Source organism: Spea bombifrons, chromosome 3 (genome assembly GCF_027358695.1).
Source record: "Spea bombifrons isolate aSpeBom1 chromosome 3, aSpeBom1.2.pri, whole genome shotgun sequence".
NCBI lineage: Eukaryota > Metazoa > Chordata > Amphibia > Anura > Pelobatidae > Spea > Spea bombifrons.
Window position 1 is genome coordinate 85,059,518 of NC_071089.1, and position 15,601 is coordinate 85,075,118.

The 15,601-nt window shown below is 40.7% G+C and overlaps 1 pseudogene; it reads right to left on the bottom strand.

Moving 5' to 3' along the window:
• Positions 1-10,194: 10,194 nt before the first annotated feature.
• The window catches only part of LOC128482981 (probable cation-transporting ATPase 13A5), a 43,526-nt pseudogene continuing 38,119 nt past the window's right edge, over positions 10,195-15,601 (bottom strand).

A 15,601-nucleotide genomic window follows, 5' to 3' on the forward strand; every position in this document is an offset into this window, starting at 1 on the left:
AGCACAACCCTCTCATTTGCCTAATGATTCTGATGGGGAAGAATTCCTGCCTGTTGGTCAGATTCCAGATTATACAAAAAAAGTTTTTTTTTTCTCATGATATCATTTGCCCAGGTGAAACCAAGGTCTTTCCTCCCAGAGACAGGGTAAATGTGTTCATTGGGCATATCTGTGAAGGCAGGGGTCTCACCGAGCTGTTAAGAATATAGCATAGAACCTTCACATTCATTAGGATGTGCCTCCTTTCTTGTATTTTTTTTTGTGTATATTTGCAGGTTTTGACCGCACCTTGGGGTTAAACAGGTGCCTCATTAGAAGTGTCCAGAGCAGGCTTTACATTTCAAAAGGTCTCTGTGCGTTAGGGCAGTGCAGTCCCACTCATTCAGTTCCATGATAAGCAATAAATACCAATGTTAGGGTTAGGTAGGACTAGTCAAAATTGGGTTACTTTGAAGTAGTTTCTGGTTAAACAATATATGGCCATATAGTGTGACGGAATCTCCAATATTGCCTCATGCCTCAGATAGGTGTTTTTAATTAGTGGAGTGTGCGTTGATTCCTTGCTTTTTTGTGACCAACAATATGTCAGCAACTCACAGCCCATTGCAAGTGAAAATGTTTGATCAATAATATTTTGTTCTAAAATGCGTCTGCTTACATGGGTGTCCGCAGGATTTTTTTCCAGAGGGGAAAAATACCCCCCTAGCCCAATCTGTAGCTACTAGCTACTATTCCCATAATACACTAGCAGTGTTGCTGCTCAGTATCATAGGAGTTGCAGCAGGCCCGGACTGGCCATCGGGCACACCGGGCATTTGCCCGGTGGGCCGGGCCACGGCAAGGGCCGCATTGACTTAGGGGCTGATGGAGCTGCAGCTCCAGGCCCCTACCCTACCTACGGCCGCATTAACCGCCGCAAAAACCCGATGTTTTAATTTAAACCCTGTGCGGCCGCAGACCCCTAAGGCCAGCCATGGTGGGGGCTTCCCAGCCCCTTAGAGCAGGGCCGGCCTTTGGGGTGTGCGACCGCACAAGGCGCCACACTCCAGGGGGCGGCGGCGGGGGGCGTGCCGCTCATCAGGGGGTGCCAACTTGCGGCACCCGGCACCCCTCCAGAGACGGACAGTAATGTCCGCCGCTGGAGGAGCAGGCTCGCAAGGGAGCGGTATCGGAGGTCTTTAACAGACCTCCGGTTCCCTTGAGTGATTTTAAGCCGGGTTCAACCCGGCTTAAAATCACTCAAGGGAGCCGGAGGTCTGTTAAAGACCTCCGATACCGCTCCCTTGTGATCCGCGCGGCAACAGCTGCTGTGCGCCGGGATTTGTTGTCAGATCCCAGCGCACAACACTGAAGCCGCGCCCACCGCTGTCCGTGCCCTCTGACCCGGAAGAAGACAGAAGAACTGAAGAAGAGGAGGAAAAGGAGCTGTATGGAGAAAAGAGGAAAGGTAGGAAAACATTCAGTGAGAGTGGATTGGTATATATGTGTGGATTGGTATATATGTGTGGATTGGTATTTATGTGAGGATTGGTATATATGTGAGGATTGGTATATATGTGAGGATTGGTATATATGTGAGGATTGGTATATATGTGAGGATTGGTATATATGTGAGGATTGATATATATGTGTGGATTGGTGTATATACGTGTGGATTGGTGTATATACGTGTGGATTGGTGTGTATACGTGTGGATTGGTGTGTATACGTGTGGATTGGTGTATATATATGTGTGGATTGGTATATATGTGTGGATTGGTGTATACGTGTGGATTGGTGTATACGTGTGGATTGGTGTATACGTGTGGATTGGTGTATACGTGTGGATTGGTGTATACGTGTGGATTGGTGTATACGTGTGGATTGGTATATACGTGTGGATTAGTAGGTGTGTGGATTGGTAAGTGTGTGAGAGTGAGGGGTGTTATGCTGTACCATTTCAAATGTCTTTTTCATGATCTAATTATGCTCTAAAAGTACATCATAACTCCCATCACTCTATACTGTTCCATACAGTGGCAGAGCTGGGAGGCAGAGGCCTTGCACCCCCACCGCAGGACTCCTGAAAGGTAAGTGAACTTCAAAGAGGGAGAGGGTAGATAGTTAGGAGGGGGTAGTTGCGGCGGGCTTAAGGGGCTCTGCGTTAATGTGGCCATAGAGGACCAGTCAGTCCGGTCCTGACTGGGCTTATTTTAAGGTGGGGGCCTGGAGCTGCAGCTCCATCAGCCCCTAAGTCAATCCTGCCCTGCCACAGGTGCGGTCGCAGTTGCTGCTTGTTCCGGCAACAAGGTAAGTAGGGTGAGGGAGGGGGGTGCAGTGAGAAGAGGCAGTGGGGGGTTAGATAGTGAGAAAGGGGGAGAGGGGATAGATAGAGGCTGTACATATTGAGAAGTGGGGAAGGGGGTTACATAGTGAAAAGGGGAACATAGTGAGAAGGGGCAGATAAGATGAAGAGAGGAGGTAGTGTGAATGCGTATGAGAATGAATGAATAAATGTGTGGATGAATTGTGTGAATGCGTATGACAATTAATGAATTCATGTGAGGATGAATTGTGTGAATGATTTGTGAGACTGCATTAATGAATGTGTTAATGATTTGTGTGAATGATTAAATGCAAAGATGGTACATGAAGGGTGGGCTTTAACAATAAATAAATAAATAAATAAATAAATATGGGCTGCTCAGGCTTAAATGCCCGGGCCTATTTTTTGTCCCAGTCCGGGCCTGAGTTGCAGTCAAGAAAAGTGAATGTTATGTAGTGTAGCTCTGTAATGCACAGCAAACATTACGTGGTAGTTTTGCAGCAGCAATTGGCACTCAAAATGCTCTTATTACATTGCTCATGATGTTTGGCCAACAAAATGGATGGCTGGGAATCATGAGATTTGCATTCCACAGCAGTGTCAAGTACCAATCCATAATGTTATCAAAGCTAACCCTTGGCACTTTAGTTGAGTACTCACTTTCCTATGATGCTTAACATGAGAGTCATGGAAAATGTAATCTCATGCAATACATGTTTGAAATAAACTACCTTGTGCCTGCAACATCCATACTGTGTCTCTGCCCAGGTGGGAAATCTGTGCCTGTAAAGGAGCAGGGGCCATAGTGAAGGGGATGAGACCAACCAGAGGGAGGAGCGGCAAGGCTGTGCTGACTACTTATCTGGCACCCCCCCATCCCACAAAAAAGAAAGGAAAAAAATCTTGTTACAAACAACTAGTTTTGATTAAAGATTATTTATGTGCAAGTACAAACAAGTACAATAATATATAACTGTAAACACTGGTAAGAGGGAAAGAGGTCTTCCCTCTTTCTGACCCTACCGTGACTTTGAGTGGTCCTATCCCTCATAACCATCCCCAGAGTCCCTTTGTCCCCTCATTCACTTAATAATATGTACTTATCTCTTTGAAGTAAAGACTGTGATTGAAATACGATTTCAAAATAACAGCTGAACTGGCAGTTTCGTTAATATTAGCCCCCGCTGCCGATATATATCAATATTAGACCCTGCTGCCGATATATATATATATAAATATTAGCCCCCTACTGTCAATATATATATATATATATATATATATATATATATATATATATATATATATATATATATTAGACCCTGCTGACAATATATAGTCTCTCACTCATTCACACAATTCATCCATACACCAATTCATTCATTCTCTCACTCATTCTCACTCTATTTATTTCAATATTCTTACTACCATCTTTCTTACTATCTACCTCCCCCCCTTTCTATCTCCCCCCTTCTGACTATCTGACCCCTCTCCCGCCTTTGTAGTTCACTTACCTTCCAGAAGTCCTACGGTGGGATCATGAGGCCTCTGTCTCCTTGCTCTGCCGCTCTGCAACCGAGCTAGATGCCTCGCGGAGGAGACGGAGGGGCGCCGAGCAGTTGCTGAAAACTTCATGAGTGGCCACTCGGCGCCCCTCTCTCTCCTCTGCATCAATGAAAAAAAAAAGACAGGGTTTCAATTAGGCTGCACGGGACCAGGGCAATCCGGGACATGTGGTCACCTACTGGCGCCCCCGCTGCCATGGCGCCTTGTGCGGCCGCACAGCTCGCACACCCCAAACGCCGGGGTTAACTCTATATCTAGTTAACCTAGTCTAAGGAGCCTCTTGTTTCGCTCTACCCTGCTGTTGCTCCAGTGGGCCTTTTGAATAACCTGGGTCTGCTTACCTAACATCATACTTGGCCAATACTGATAACTGAATACTCACTTGTTATTGTTTACATGATTAGTAAATATTCAAATGTATGACCTATAATCAATGTTGCAGTAAACTTACCTATATGATTTTCGTAGTAGAAGAATGTAAATGTGTTTCAGCGATGATGTGAACACACATTAGTACACACAACCAAAAAAAAAAAAAAAAAAGACAAGTGTCCATACCACAACACAAGCTTGAAAACAACAAAATATTGCATTACAAGGTAGCAGACAAGTATGACAGATTTTTCCAAATTTTTATTTGGAAAGACGGTCTAATTCAAAAAGTATTTTTTATTTAGAAAAGTCCTGTGAACAAATATCTATCTTACACATTTGTTGATGAACCTTTGTAACAAGTATTCACTATTCAGTTATGTTACGAACTATCAAAGTTTGTTACTATGTGTTGTTATAATGTGTTGTTATAATGTCTTGTTATAGATTCCAAATAAAATAATATTGTCTTTTGTTTTACTCAACATAAATAAAACTGTGGGTTTTATTATGCTTATTTGCCAAGTTTCAAAGTTACTGAACAAAACGTTAAATGCACTGTTTATTATTCCATAGTAGATTTCTCATTTCATTTCTTCTAAACGTTTAAACACATAAAAGAGAATTTAAGAGATTTTTGTGGTTCCTATAGTAATATTTTATCAATGCTAGGTTTTATATCACATGACAAGTTTTCCAGCTCCAAATATGAACAGGACCACATTTCATGTAATTAACTCCTTCAGAAAGATGATCTTGCGGACATACTGGGATGTGCAATAGAAAATGCAGAGACGCACTCCGACGTGGTCACATTTGGCCCGTTCTCACTTCAGGTCACTGCCTTACATCCTCCAATCCCATGAGAACCAATTATTGGCGAGTACAATCCTGTGATCTTTGTGATTGGTCATTGGTCAAGTGTGACCTGCTTTTGCCCTTTTTGAGTAAAGGCTACCAACTTAAAGGTTCTGCAAGCAATTAGCTACCCCAAAACAAAAGCTCAGCATAAGAAGTGATTTGCGCAATTATGAAATTATAACCCTTAGGTACACTGACAAAAAAGCTGTATGTATTCTTTACACCAACGAGCATGTGGTTCCTGCCAGTGTGAGAGGAGAGGGATAACATGTCCTAAAACCACAATGCTACATTGGTTATAATAAATACATGAAGGGGGATAGATTGGACACAATTTTCTGTTTTACCTTTCCTGCCCATTCGGTTGGAAAGAAAATTGAGCATTCACTCTCGCGCACTCTCATTCTCGTTCACTCTCTCTCAAGCTCTGTAAATGTTTACCTATCTTCACTGCCAATCACTTTTGTATCTTCTTGTTGAGAGAAGATAAAGGAGAAAAGATCAAAGATAGAAGGTAGAAGAGAGAAGATAAAGAACAAGAAGCGGAAGTGGTCAGCAGAAGCGGTGGGCAGAGAAAGAAGGGAAACATTTAGAGAGCGTGAGAGAGTGAACGAGATTGAGACTGTGAGAGGGTATGGGAGAGTGTGAGTGAAAGGGCCCACGAAACTCGGATGAAAATTCAGAGATTTTTGCTTTGTTTTCTTTTACTTTGAGGACAGTCTGGTCTCATTTTGTAGCTTTGTACGAATTGCCGAATTTGCCTAAATTAAATTTCCATTAAGAGTTATTTTAGTGCTGCTTAATAGAAGTGTACAAGATCAGGACCCTATTGTCCTTCTGTACAATTATGTTTTAATGTCAGTAAATCCTATTATCAAACTATATATTGTCTATTTTAATGTTAATTTTCACTGTCCCCTTATTGTAAGCGTGCTACGCAATCTGCTGGTGCTCTAAACACAAATCTGATATAACGTATCTAATGTTTTATTTCTGTCATGTAATGAATAAATTTGTAGTCATTAATATTGAGTTACTTCTTGTTTACATAATTATAATTTTTTTGTATTTGCGTTGAATGTGGGGCTATATTTCCATCTTAGCTACTCTACTACATTATCAAAAGAAATCTTGGTATTCAGTCACCCTCAGGAAAAAGCCATAAACAAAACTAAGAAGAAAAAAAGAATCCTAAAATTGACAGTGATTTGAAGTCATGCTTTAATCACATGAATAGCTAAACTGCAGATCACATCTGTCACTCCAAGTGTTCACAAAGTGTAAACAGTAGCGATACTGTTAAAATTTGCAACTTGAAATGTCTTCTTTAACATAGTTAGTTCAGGCTGGCCCATGTAGACTGTTACTCCTCATTAGAGGACTGCAGGATGCGGGTCCTGTGGGACCTGTCAAAAAACTTGCAGGTGGGGGGCTGTATTTTGTGTGTTGTGGGCGGTCACACAATATACAGTATTTTCCGGCGTATAAGACAACTTTTGAACCCGAGAAAATCTTCTCAAAAGTCGGGGGTCGTCTTATACGCCGGGTATACTTACTTACCGAGCCGGATTGGAGAATCACGAATCTCTAGGGGAGGGGCGAGCGGAGAAGCCGCCTCCCCTGGGCCGGTCTTCAGGGCCACGCCGAGGAAGGTGCAAGATCATGATCTCCCCAACTAGCCCTGATCAGCAGGCGCCCGATGAGCAGGGCTGGTTGGGGAGATCACGACCTCCCTCTAACTAGCCCAACAGGGAGCTCGAGGTCTGGCAGGGTTAGGATACAGATCCCCCGCAGTGGTGCAGGGGACCTGCATCCTACTCTCCGATACGCTCAGACAGCCTCCCCTGGCGGCACTTTCCACGGGGGGAGTGCCGGCACAGGAGGTTGTCTAAGCGAATCGCGCCGACGTTCACCGGCAGCGGTGATGCGCGTAAACCCCCGCTGCCGGCACGTCTGCTCGGTGTGCTTTAACAATCTCCCTTGCCAGGAACTCTCACGGGGGAGTCCCGGCAAGGGAGATTGTTAAAGCACATCGTGCAGACGTGCCGGCAGCAGAGGTTGTTTACGCTTGCTGGTGAACGTCTGCACGGTAAGCTTTAACAATCCTCCTTACCAGTGCAGAACGGTATACCGTTCAGCGTAGAATAGATGTCCCCTGCCGTCCCCGCAAGACACCCGGGACTCCGGACTGGTAAGTCTAGGGGAGGGGGGCACATCTCGGGGGGGACACAGAGTGGCAGCATATCTCGGGGGGGGACACAGAGTGGCAGCATATCTGGGGGGGACACAGAGTGGCAGCATATCTCGGGGGGGACACAGAGTAGCAGCATATCTCGGGACACACACACACAGAGTGGCAGGATATCTCGGGGGGGGGCACACACAGAGTGGCAGTGTGTGTAAAGGCAGGGGTGTGTGGTGAGGGCAGTGTATAAATGTGTATGTATGGACAGGCGTATGTTAAGGGCAGTGTATGTGTATATGTGTGTTTGTAAGCTGGTGTGTACGTATGTTAGGGAGAGCTGACCCACCCAATCCAAGCAGGCTTTGTATACAACAACCAGCCAATCACCGGTAAGGTACAGTGCTTGCCGTGATTGGCTGGTTGTTGTATACTGGGTAGAGGGGTAGTCTTATACGGCGAGTATAGCCCAAACTCTATATTTTAACTGCAAAAGTTGGGGGTCGTCTTATACGCCCAGTCGTATACGCCCATACGCCGGAAAATACGGTACCTGCAGGTGCCAGTAATCCTGCGAACTCCCGCAAGGCTGCCTTTGCGTTGCTCGCACACATAGCATCTCTTGTACCGCCCAGGGGAAGCAGGAACCCAGCAGAGTGACGTGAATTTATGTCACATCACATGACCCTGCTTCGTTCCTGCTTCCCCTGGGCAGGAGAAGAGAAGTTGTTTGCACAGACTGCGAGCAACGCAGAAGGAAGCAGTGGCCCCTGCGGAAGTCTGCAAGTGGCTCCGAAAGATCTGCAGTTCAGGTAAGGGGGTGGGGGAGGATGTATGAACGAGTATGCGTGATTGAGTGAATGAATGAGTATCTGTGAATGAGTATCTGAATGAGAATGTTTGCGGGAGCAGGCGAGATTGCGGGAGCAGAAAACACGTTGTGGGAGCGGGCGGTAATGGTCAGAAATTCAGTGGGAGCGGGATTAAGAAAATTTAAGATTAAAAAAACAAATTTATCTTGGTCTCATTGGACCACAGGTTCCAGTAATCCATGCCCTTAGTCTGCTTGTCTTCAGCAAACTGCAGGTTTGTGCATCATCCTTCTGTGACGACACCATGCAGACCAATTTGATGCAGTGTGCAGCATATGGTCTGAGCACTGACAGGCTGACCACCCACCCCTTCAACCAGTGCAGCAATGCTGGCAGCACTCATGCATCTATTTTCCAAAGACAACCTCTGGATATGATTCCCTTGGTCGACCATGCCGAGGTCTGTTCTGAATGGAACCTGTCCTGTGAAACCGCTGTATGGTCTTGCCCACCATGCTGCAGCTCAGTTTCAGGGTCTTGGCAATCTTCTTATAGCCTAGGCCATCTTTATGTAGAGCAACAATTCTTGTTTTCAGATCCTCAGAGAGTTCTTTGCCATGAGGTGCCATGTTGAACTTCCAGTGACCAATATGACAGAGTGTGAGAGCGAAAACACCAAAGTTAACACACCTGCTCCCCATTCACTCCTGAGACCTTGTAACACTAATGAGTCACATGACACTGTGGAGGGGGTATGGCTAATAGGGCCCAATTTGGACATTTCCACTTAGGGGTGTACTCACTTTTGTTGCCAGGATTAGACATTAATGGCTGTGTGTTGAGTTATTTTGAGGGGACAGCAAAGTTACACTGTTATACAGGCTGTACAGTCACTACTTTACATTGTAGCAAAGTGTCATTTCTTCAGTGTTGTCACATGAAAAAGATATAATAAACTATTTACAAAAATCTGAGGGGTGTACTCACTTTTATTTTATATATATATATAGCTATATAAATAAAAATATAATAATAATATTATAGCAACCTTCCATCAGAAGTGGTAAAAGTTGATACACTGAGGGAATTTAAACATGCATGGAATAGACATATACATATCCTGAATCTAAGAAAATACCAAGGACTGATTGAGGTCTGATTCTCTACATCAGGAAAAATGGGCAGATTATATGGGCTAAATAGTTCTTATCTGCAGTCAAAGTTAATGTTGCTATGAAAGTTATTGCTGATCATAACTTCACTTTTCAAACATTACACCAGAATCACTTACATACACAGCACCTATTATTCTAAACAAATAATTAGAAATCATTCATGGGGGGGGAGTATGAATAAAGTGATTCTGATTCAAAGTTTGAAATTTGGTCTTATAGCTATCAGGGGTGGGGTGGGCTGGCCCTGGTAGACAGGGAGCTAATTTCCCCCTACATTCTTCAAACAAGGGTGGTCCTTGAGATTGGATTATTTTGCGCTGGGAGATGGGAGCTCAGTGGGGTCATTTCATGTGATATCTGTGACCCAGAAGTAGTAGCGTAGTAGCAAGCTGTGAAAAAGTCATTCACCAGACTATTTAATATCTTCATTTTCCAAATCCTGTTAAACTGAAAAGTGCGGATAACCCTGTTAATAAGTGACAGGTATAGCAAAGCACTTCCCCTATGATAAAACATGTTATAAAATAAAGATTTAGTACAAAATCTTTTTTTAATAAAAATAACATGAATAATAGTGGTCTGTTGTTGTAGTGACGCCTCAACAGATTTGTTTGCACAAACACCAAACATCCATAACCATGTTATACCGATGATAGCCCATGGAAAACACAACAAACATTCTGAGGAACATTTCAGAATTAAATAAAAAAAAACATTTCTGTGCTCTACAGTTTCAAAGAGATGCAGGTGTTTAGATCCAACTAAACTGGATTTATGCAGTTTTAGTATGTATCAGAATGCATCTGACTTCTTAGCTTTGTGTTATCATCTTCAACACAACTTTTTTATTCCATGCAAACATAGAAATATATAAGGATGAAGATGTAGTTGTGATATTAATAAAGACCAGTGTTTAGGCGAAGATTGTGAAACAGTTCTCTCTTTAATTTATTTTTAATTATAGCAGATGTGATAAGTGAAGTACAGGATTTTGCAGGGCTCAAACTCTTGAAGGTCTATACAGCAAATATTACTATCGTTCTCAGTAGTAGATTTTGAAAGGTCATTCACTGTAGCCAACAGTATTTAGAAAGGCAAACAGTTTCAGCCAACAGTATAAAGACTTCTTTCAAAATACATATGTCAAATCAGAACAGTAAATGGCTCATTTAAAGAAGCAGCAACTTTAAAAGAACAGTTGTTTTTGTTTAACACAACTGTGCCTTCCCAAACTCTGCAAAACGGTTTTTGAAATTTTAGCAATATCCCTGACTATGTTAGAAAAGCCTTCCTAAATCATTAAAACAGGCATCTTTATTCAATGAAATTTGTGTTTGCTTATATTGACTCTTCGAATTGTAGTTGAAAATCCTCTTTATCACTAACCAGAGATTCCTATTTTCAATGAAGAGCTCCTGAAAATTAGAAGAACTGGATTATTATTAGCAATTTCAAATGTAATATACTGGTGAAAAGTTGACGGGGTTGCTTGCTACTCAATGTATCTAAGCATCTTTTTGAGACAAGTTAATTAAATAATCTATAAAGAAAATTATACACACACAAAATTTAGTTTACCAATATAAAATGCTTCCAAATTTTAACTTGATGTAACACTGCTTAAAAAGTTTAAAGTTGAGTTGATTAAACAAAAAAACTACCTCCACACAGTAGGATACAGCAAATAGAACTAACAGCATAATGAATATTCCAGCCCTCCAGGAATAAGGGGTGCAGACAAGCTGCAACAAAATGAAATGGAAAGTTTGTGAATGTTATAACATTTATGTCATTAACTTAACCACACATTATGCAGGTCTGCTGCTGCCTGGCACTTTCACCGGGGCTTCTATGAAGGAGCACCGGAAGGTAATTTCACACCGGCGCTCCGTCATAGAAGCCCCGGAAGTGCCGGGCAGTGGAGGTTGTCTGTGCGTATCATGCAGGTGTCCCCCTGCAGCCCTAAGGAGGATTTGGATCTTAGTCAGACCTCTATTTAAGGTTGGATTATAAGACTACCTCAAATATAAGATGAAGGGTATTTTTCAGATCATTTGCTCAAAAAAAAAACCTTGTCTTATATTCAAGCAAATACACTATATACTGGTTTTCATGCATATGCTTGCACATACATTTGGTGTTTAGCTTTAAATTGCTATGCACACAAAAAGGTATTATATATCAAACACTGCTTTGGCAGTAAGAAACTAGATAGCCCTTGGCTAACACTCATGGTACAGTTTGTATGCATTCCAGCTTGACATTTACCAACATTCTGGTTTTCGCAATGTCAAGTTAAAGTATTAAGAACAGTGATAATGTAGCCCTAGCTACAAATCCACCAAGCAGTTCTGAGAACAATATTTGACGCAAGACTATAAGCTTACTGGTGTGCCAAACACATACCTCCATGGAACTGTAAAGTGATTCCATGTCAGCAAACAGGAAAAAGATGTAGGCTCCCAGTTGCAACATTATTAGAATTAAAAAAGGATCTAAAGATGAAGAGAAAAAAAAATACATTTGCATTCCATCTGAGCAAATGTTTAGCACATTGCGGCTCATTGTAATGTTTCAATTTATTTACACCTAAGTGGCTCTTAAAACCAAATATTTTGATCTATACGGTAGATTCTAAAATATTAATATAGAAAAAAATCAACCGGTTTTCATAAAAATGTACCGGTAGTTTTAAAAAAATGGCTATATGTGACCAGTTGCTGTTTATCATATTTTATGATATTATGATACTGTTTCGATAAATCACTTCTGTACTTTTAAATACTACCCAAATCCCCGCACCAATTGTGTGTGTGAAAACAAGGTCTCTCACGGTGGGAGCAGAGAAGATTGGTTTAGTTAGCTGATATAATGTAAAATTCTTGTCAAATCTAAATACAGCATCTGAGCCAAATTTATTTTCAGGGACGTTACAGGCCTACGACAGCTCTCTCTTTTAGTCTCCTTCCCCCACAACCATAGACCAGAGATGGTAGTCAGTGCAGCTGCCAGCAAAGACCTTTCCACTAATACTTCCTCCTAGAGGCCTGCTGTTGGACACACTGGGATATGGTGTTACATCCCACAGCCCAGAAACTGGTAGCCTGCAGACCACGGAGGAAGAGTTAGCAGAAATGTCTGTGTCGGTAGCTGCATAGACCTCCCTCACACTTGGGAATTATGGTGGGATCCATAAAAGAGAACTTGCCCCAGGCTGCACTATTTTTAAAGGCAGCCCTGGTTATTGTTTTAAATTTGAACGTCTCTGTGACAATTGTCACAGCTTTATAAATAGTTCTCTATTAAAGGAAGAATACTGATACATACTTACAATTGGTATATATGGGTTGTCTAAATGGCTGTCCCTTGGAAAACACAAATTCTACAATAATAAGGTTGATGCTGGTGACAATCCATAAGGTGCTTGTAAGAAAATTATGAGACTGACTAGGTTCCAGCTTCATAGTTTGGTTGAAAAAACTGTGATGTTCTGGAATACAAGCACTAAATAGCAGAGCAAACAACACAGTTATATTGGTAATTCATCTATGCATCAATTGGGAATATTTTTTAATTAAAATAAAATAAGTCTAATTTTGTTAATTATCAAATGACAATATTAGCCATTATTTAACACTGTTAGTGTGGCACATCATTATATACAACAAAGGTCAGAAACCTGAATAATAAAACATTTATTAAAGTAAATATAAATATTATTAACCTGTTGTGGCTATCCTGTGATTTTAATAATTTTCCTCATTTCGTTAGTAAAGTACAAATATATCACATTTACTGTTATAATATAGCAGGTAGTTTGCATCTTACCTGAACACATTGCTTTCATTGTACCATGTCTGTTGCTGTACCAGAATAAATGCACTTGTTTGCACAATGATGGTGAAAGCAATATGCAAAAGAAGTGAAAATAAGAAAGAAGGTGAGAGAAGCTGTCCCGATGGCCTGTATGGTGCAAGCTTTGGAGCAGGGCCATTTAAGCTCACTAAGAAGAAAACAAAACAAACATTGTTTATGTAAAAAGACAACACAAATTATTTTATGTTACATGCTGATCAAAAACATCCAAAAGTTAAACTACATAAAGTCCATACTTAACCATGTTGATAAATGACACCCAAAATATACCATGACACACAGTTATACGAGCACAAGGGTAAGTTGTGTGTTAGTATGGATATATCTGACTTTCAAGTCATTTGTTTTGATGATACATAATTATGGAGAAGTCTAGGTGATATTCTGTAACCAAGAGTGCTACCGTTTGTACTGTCACTTAGTGTCACGTTGGTTTTTGGTTTTCTGCTTCCTGAGTTAAGCTACCAGCTGTTTATAAGACGACTGATGCCCCATGCTTACTGGGTTCCTTGTTGTTTAACTGCTAATACGACAAATCGGAACCCACAATCGCTACAACATCAACCCATCTTAAAATAAGCACGGGTGTGTATTACTTTTAAAAACATAGGCACACAAGTCTCAGCCCCAATAAAAAGTGGATCAGTTCCAGCAAAAGTGATTTTTTACTACATGCCTGCTAGGAATCTCTTCTGTATTTATATTGGTTGACCATATGCAAAATTTATGCTGCACTTAGTTTGAGCTGTGAAAACACAGGATTTACAATAAATAGGTTCTTAACCCTTTGAAGGACAGAGAGTGACATTTTTTTCCCCTGTTGGGAGGATACAAGATTTTCATAGTTTGGTGACAAATGTAAATATTAACCCCTCCAACATGTCACTATGTATGCCAAACCAAATACTAGAAGAACAATATTTTTCTGTAAAGCCATATTCAGATAAATGTGTTTTGGCATACTGGATCCTTCTACAATGTATTTATTGGCATAGGACATTGGGCTGAATTTTAATGAGACACCCACATACTGCTGTGGAAATCTGCCATATTATGCCATTCTTTTTTTGTGGTCGGAGCGCCATAAAGATAAATAAATTGATGGTCATACCAGATCTGTAGACAGAACTTTATGCACCATTGTTTGATTTATGAAATAATTCACCATAATTATATGGACACACTCATGTAGAGCTCTATTGATACTATGAACTCTCATTAACTTATTGCAAGTGCAATGATTCATTATATTCATATATAAGTACCCATAATTAATTGTGGTGGTTTGATCATAATCATGATTTAGTAATAATTAACACCACCCATATAAAATTAATATTTTTGGGGGGATTTATGTATGCAACTTTAGGTGGAAAGTTATAGAAACCTACTTGTAAGCATAACAGTAACAGTGATTGCCATATCTTGCATAAGGTAGTGATAATTTCCAAGCAGTGTTTGTTTCTAAAAGGAAAGAAAACAATTATAATTTTGACATAAAATTATTATATATTTTTTCCTGATGTCAGACAAATCTAATTTGATAGATATTAGGTAACTAGTAAAGGCTTACAATGGTAGTTTGATATTGCCTTTAATGTTCACGAGGAATACTCGGAGATACATTACATTACTTTCTTGCTTACAAAATAAGTGTGTATATATATATATAATACATACATATAAATACACTATATGACCTGACCAAAATGTATATGTATATGTTAGCATGAAGGTGTAAGTATGTATTAGTGGGGGTGTGTAAGCATGCGTATATATGTGCGTTAGCTTGTGTAGGTTTTTTCAAATGTGAGAGTGTGTGTAAATGTATGCACCGGTGTGTATGTATTACCAGGCCAAAATAAATGTATATACATAATATTGTAAATTATAGTATGAAGTTCATACCCAAAAAAGCAGCAGCATGCAAATAAATCCAATCAGTGTATACATAATCAGGTATTTGAATAAAGATATTGATGTTACAAATGCATTTCTTCCTTCCCTGCGTAGAAAAGAACAAGAATGAGCCAGTGAACAGTATACATTCTACAAAGATAACCTAAGAGATTTATTTTAGATTATATAAAGGATTATTAGCTAAAACACCTGATATAGCACACTATTGGAATGCTATAGCTTTAACTTGTTGGTCTTTTCCTTTCAACATTTCAATAGCTAATACAATATTTGTAAAATGTAAGTTCACCAGGAGGCCAGAATAATGAAGATTCATGAAGAAGGGGAAATGTTTCTGGCCTCTCTGTGCACTTCCACAAAAGGGCGGGGCCACAGAGACAGCCTCTTTCCTGTTCACCCTCAATCGAGAAGATGGTTTCCTCAGAGGCTCTGCCTCTGCCCTTTGACAGAAGTTCACTAGGAAGCCATTCAAAAACTAATTTCAATACAGTACAATATGTATAACCTGGTAGCAAATTATGTTTAAGAAAACTGC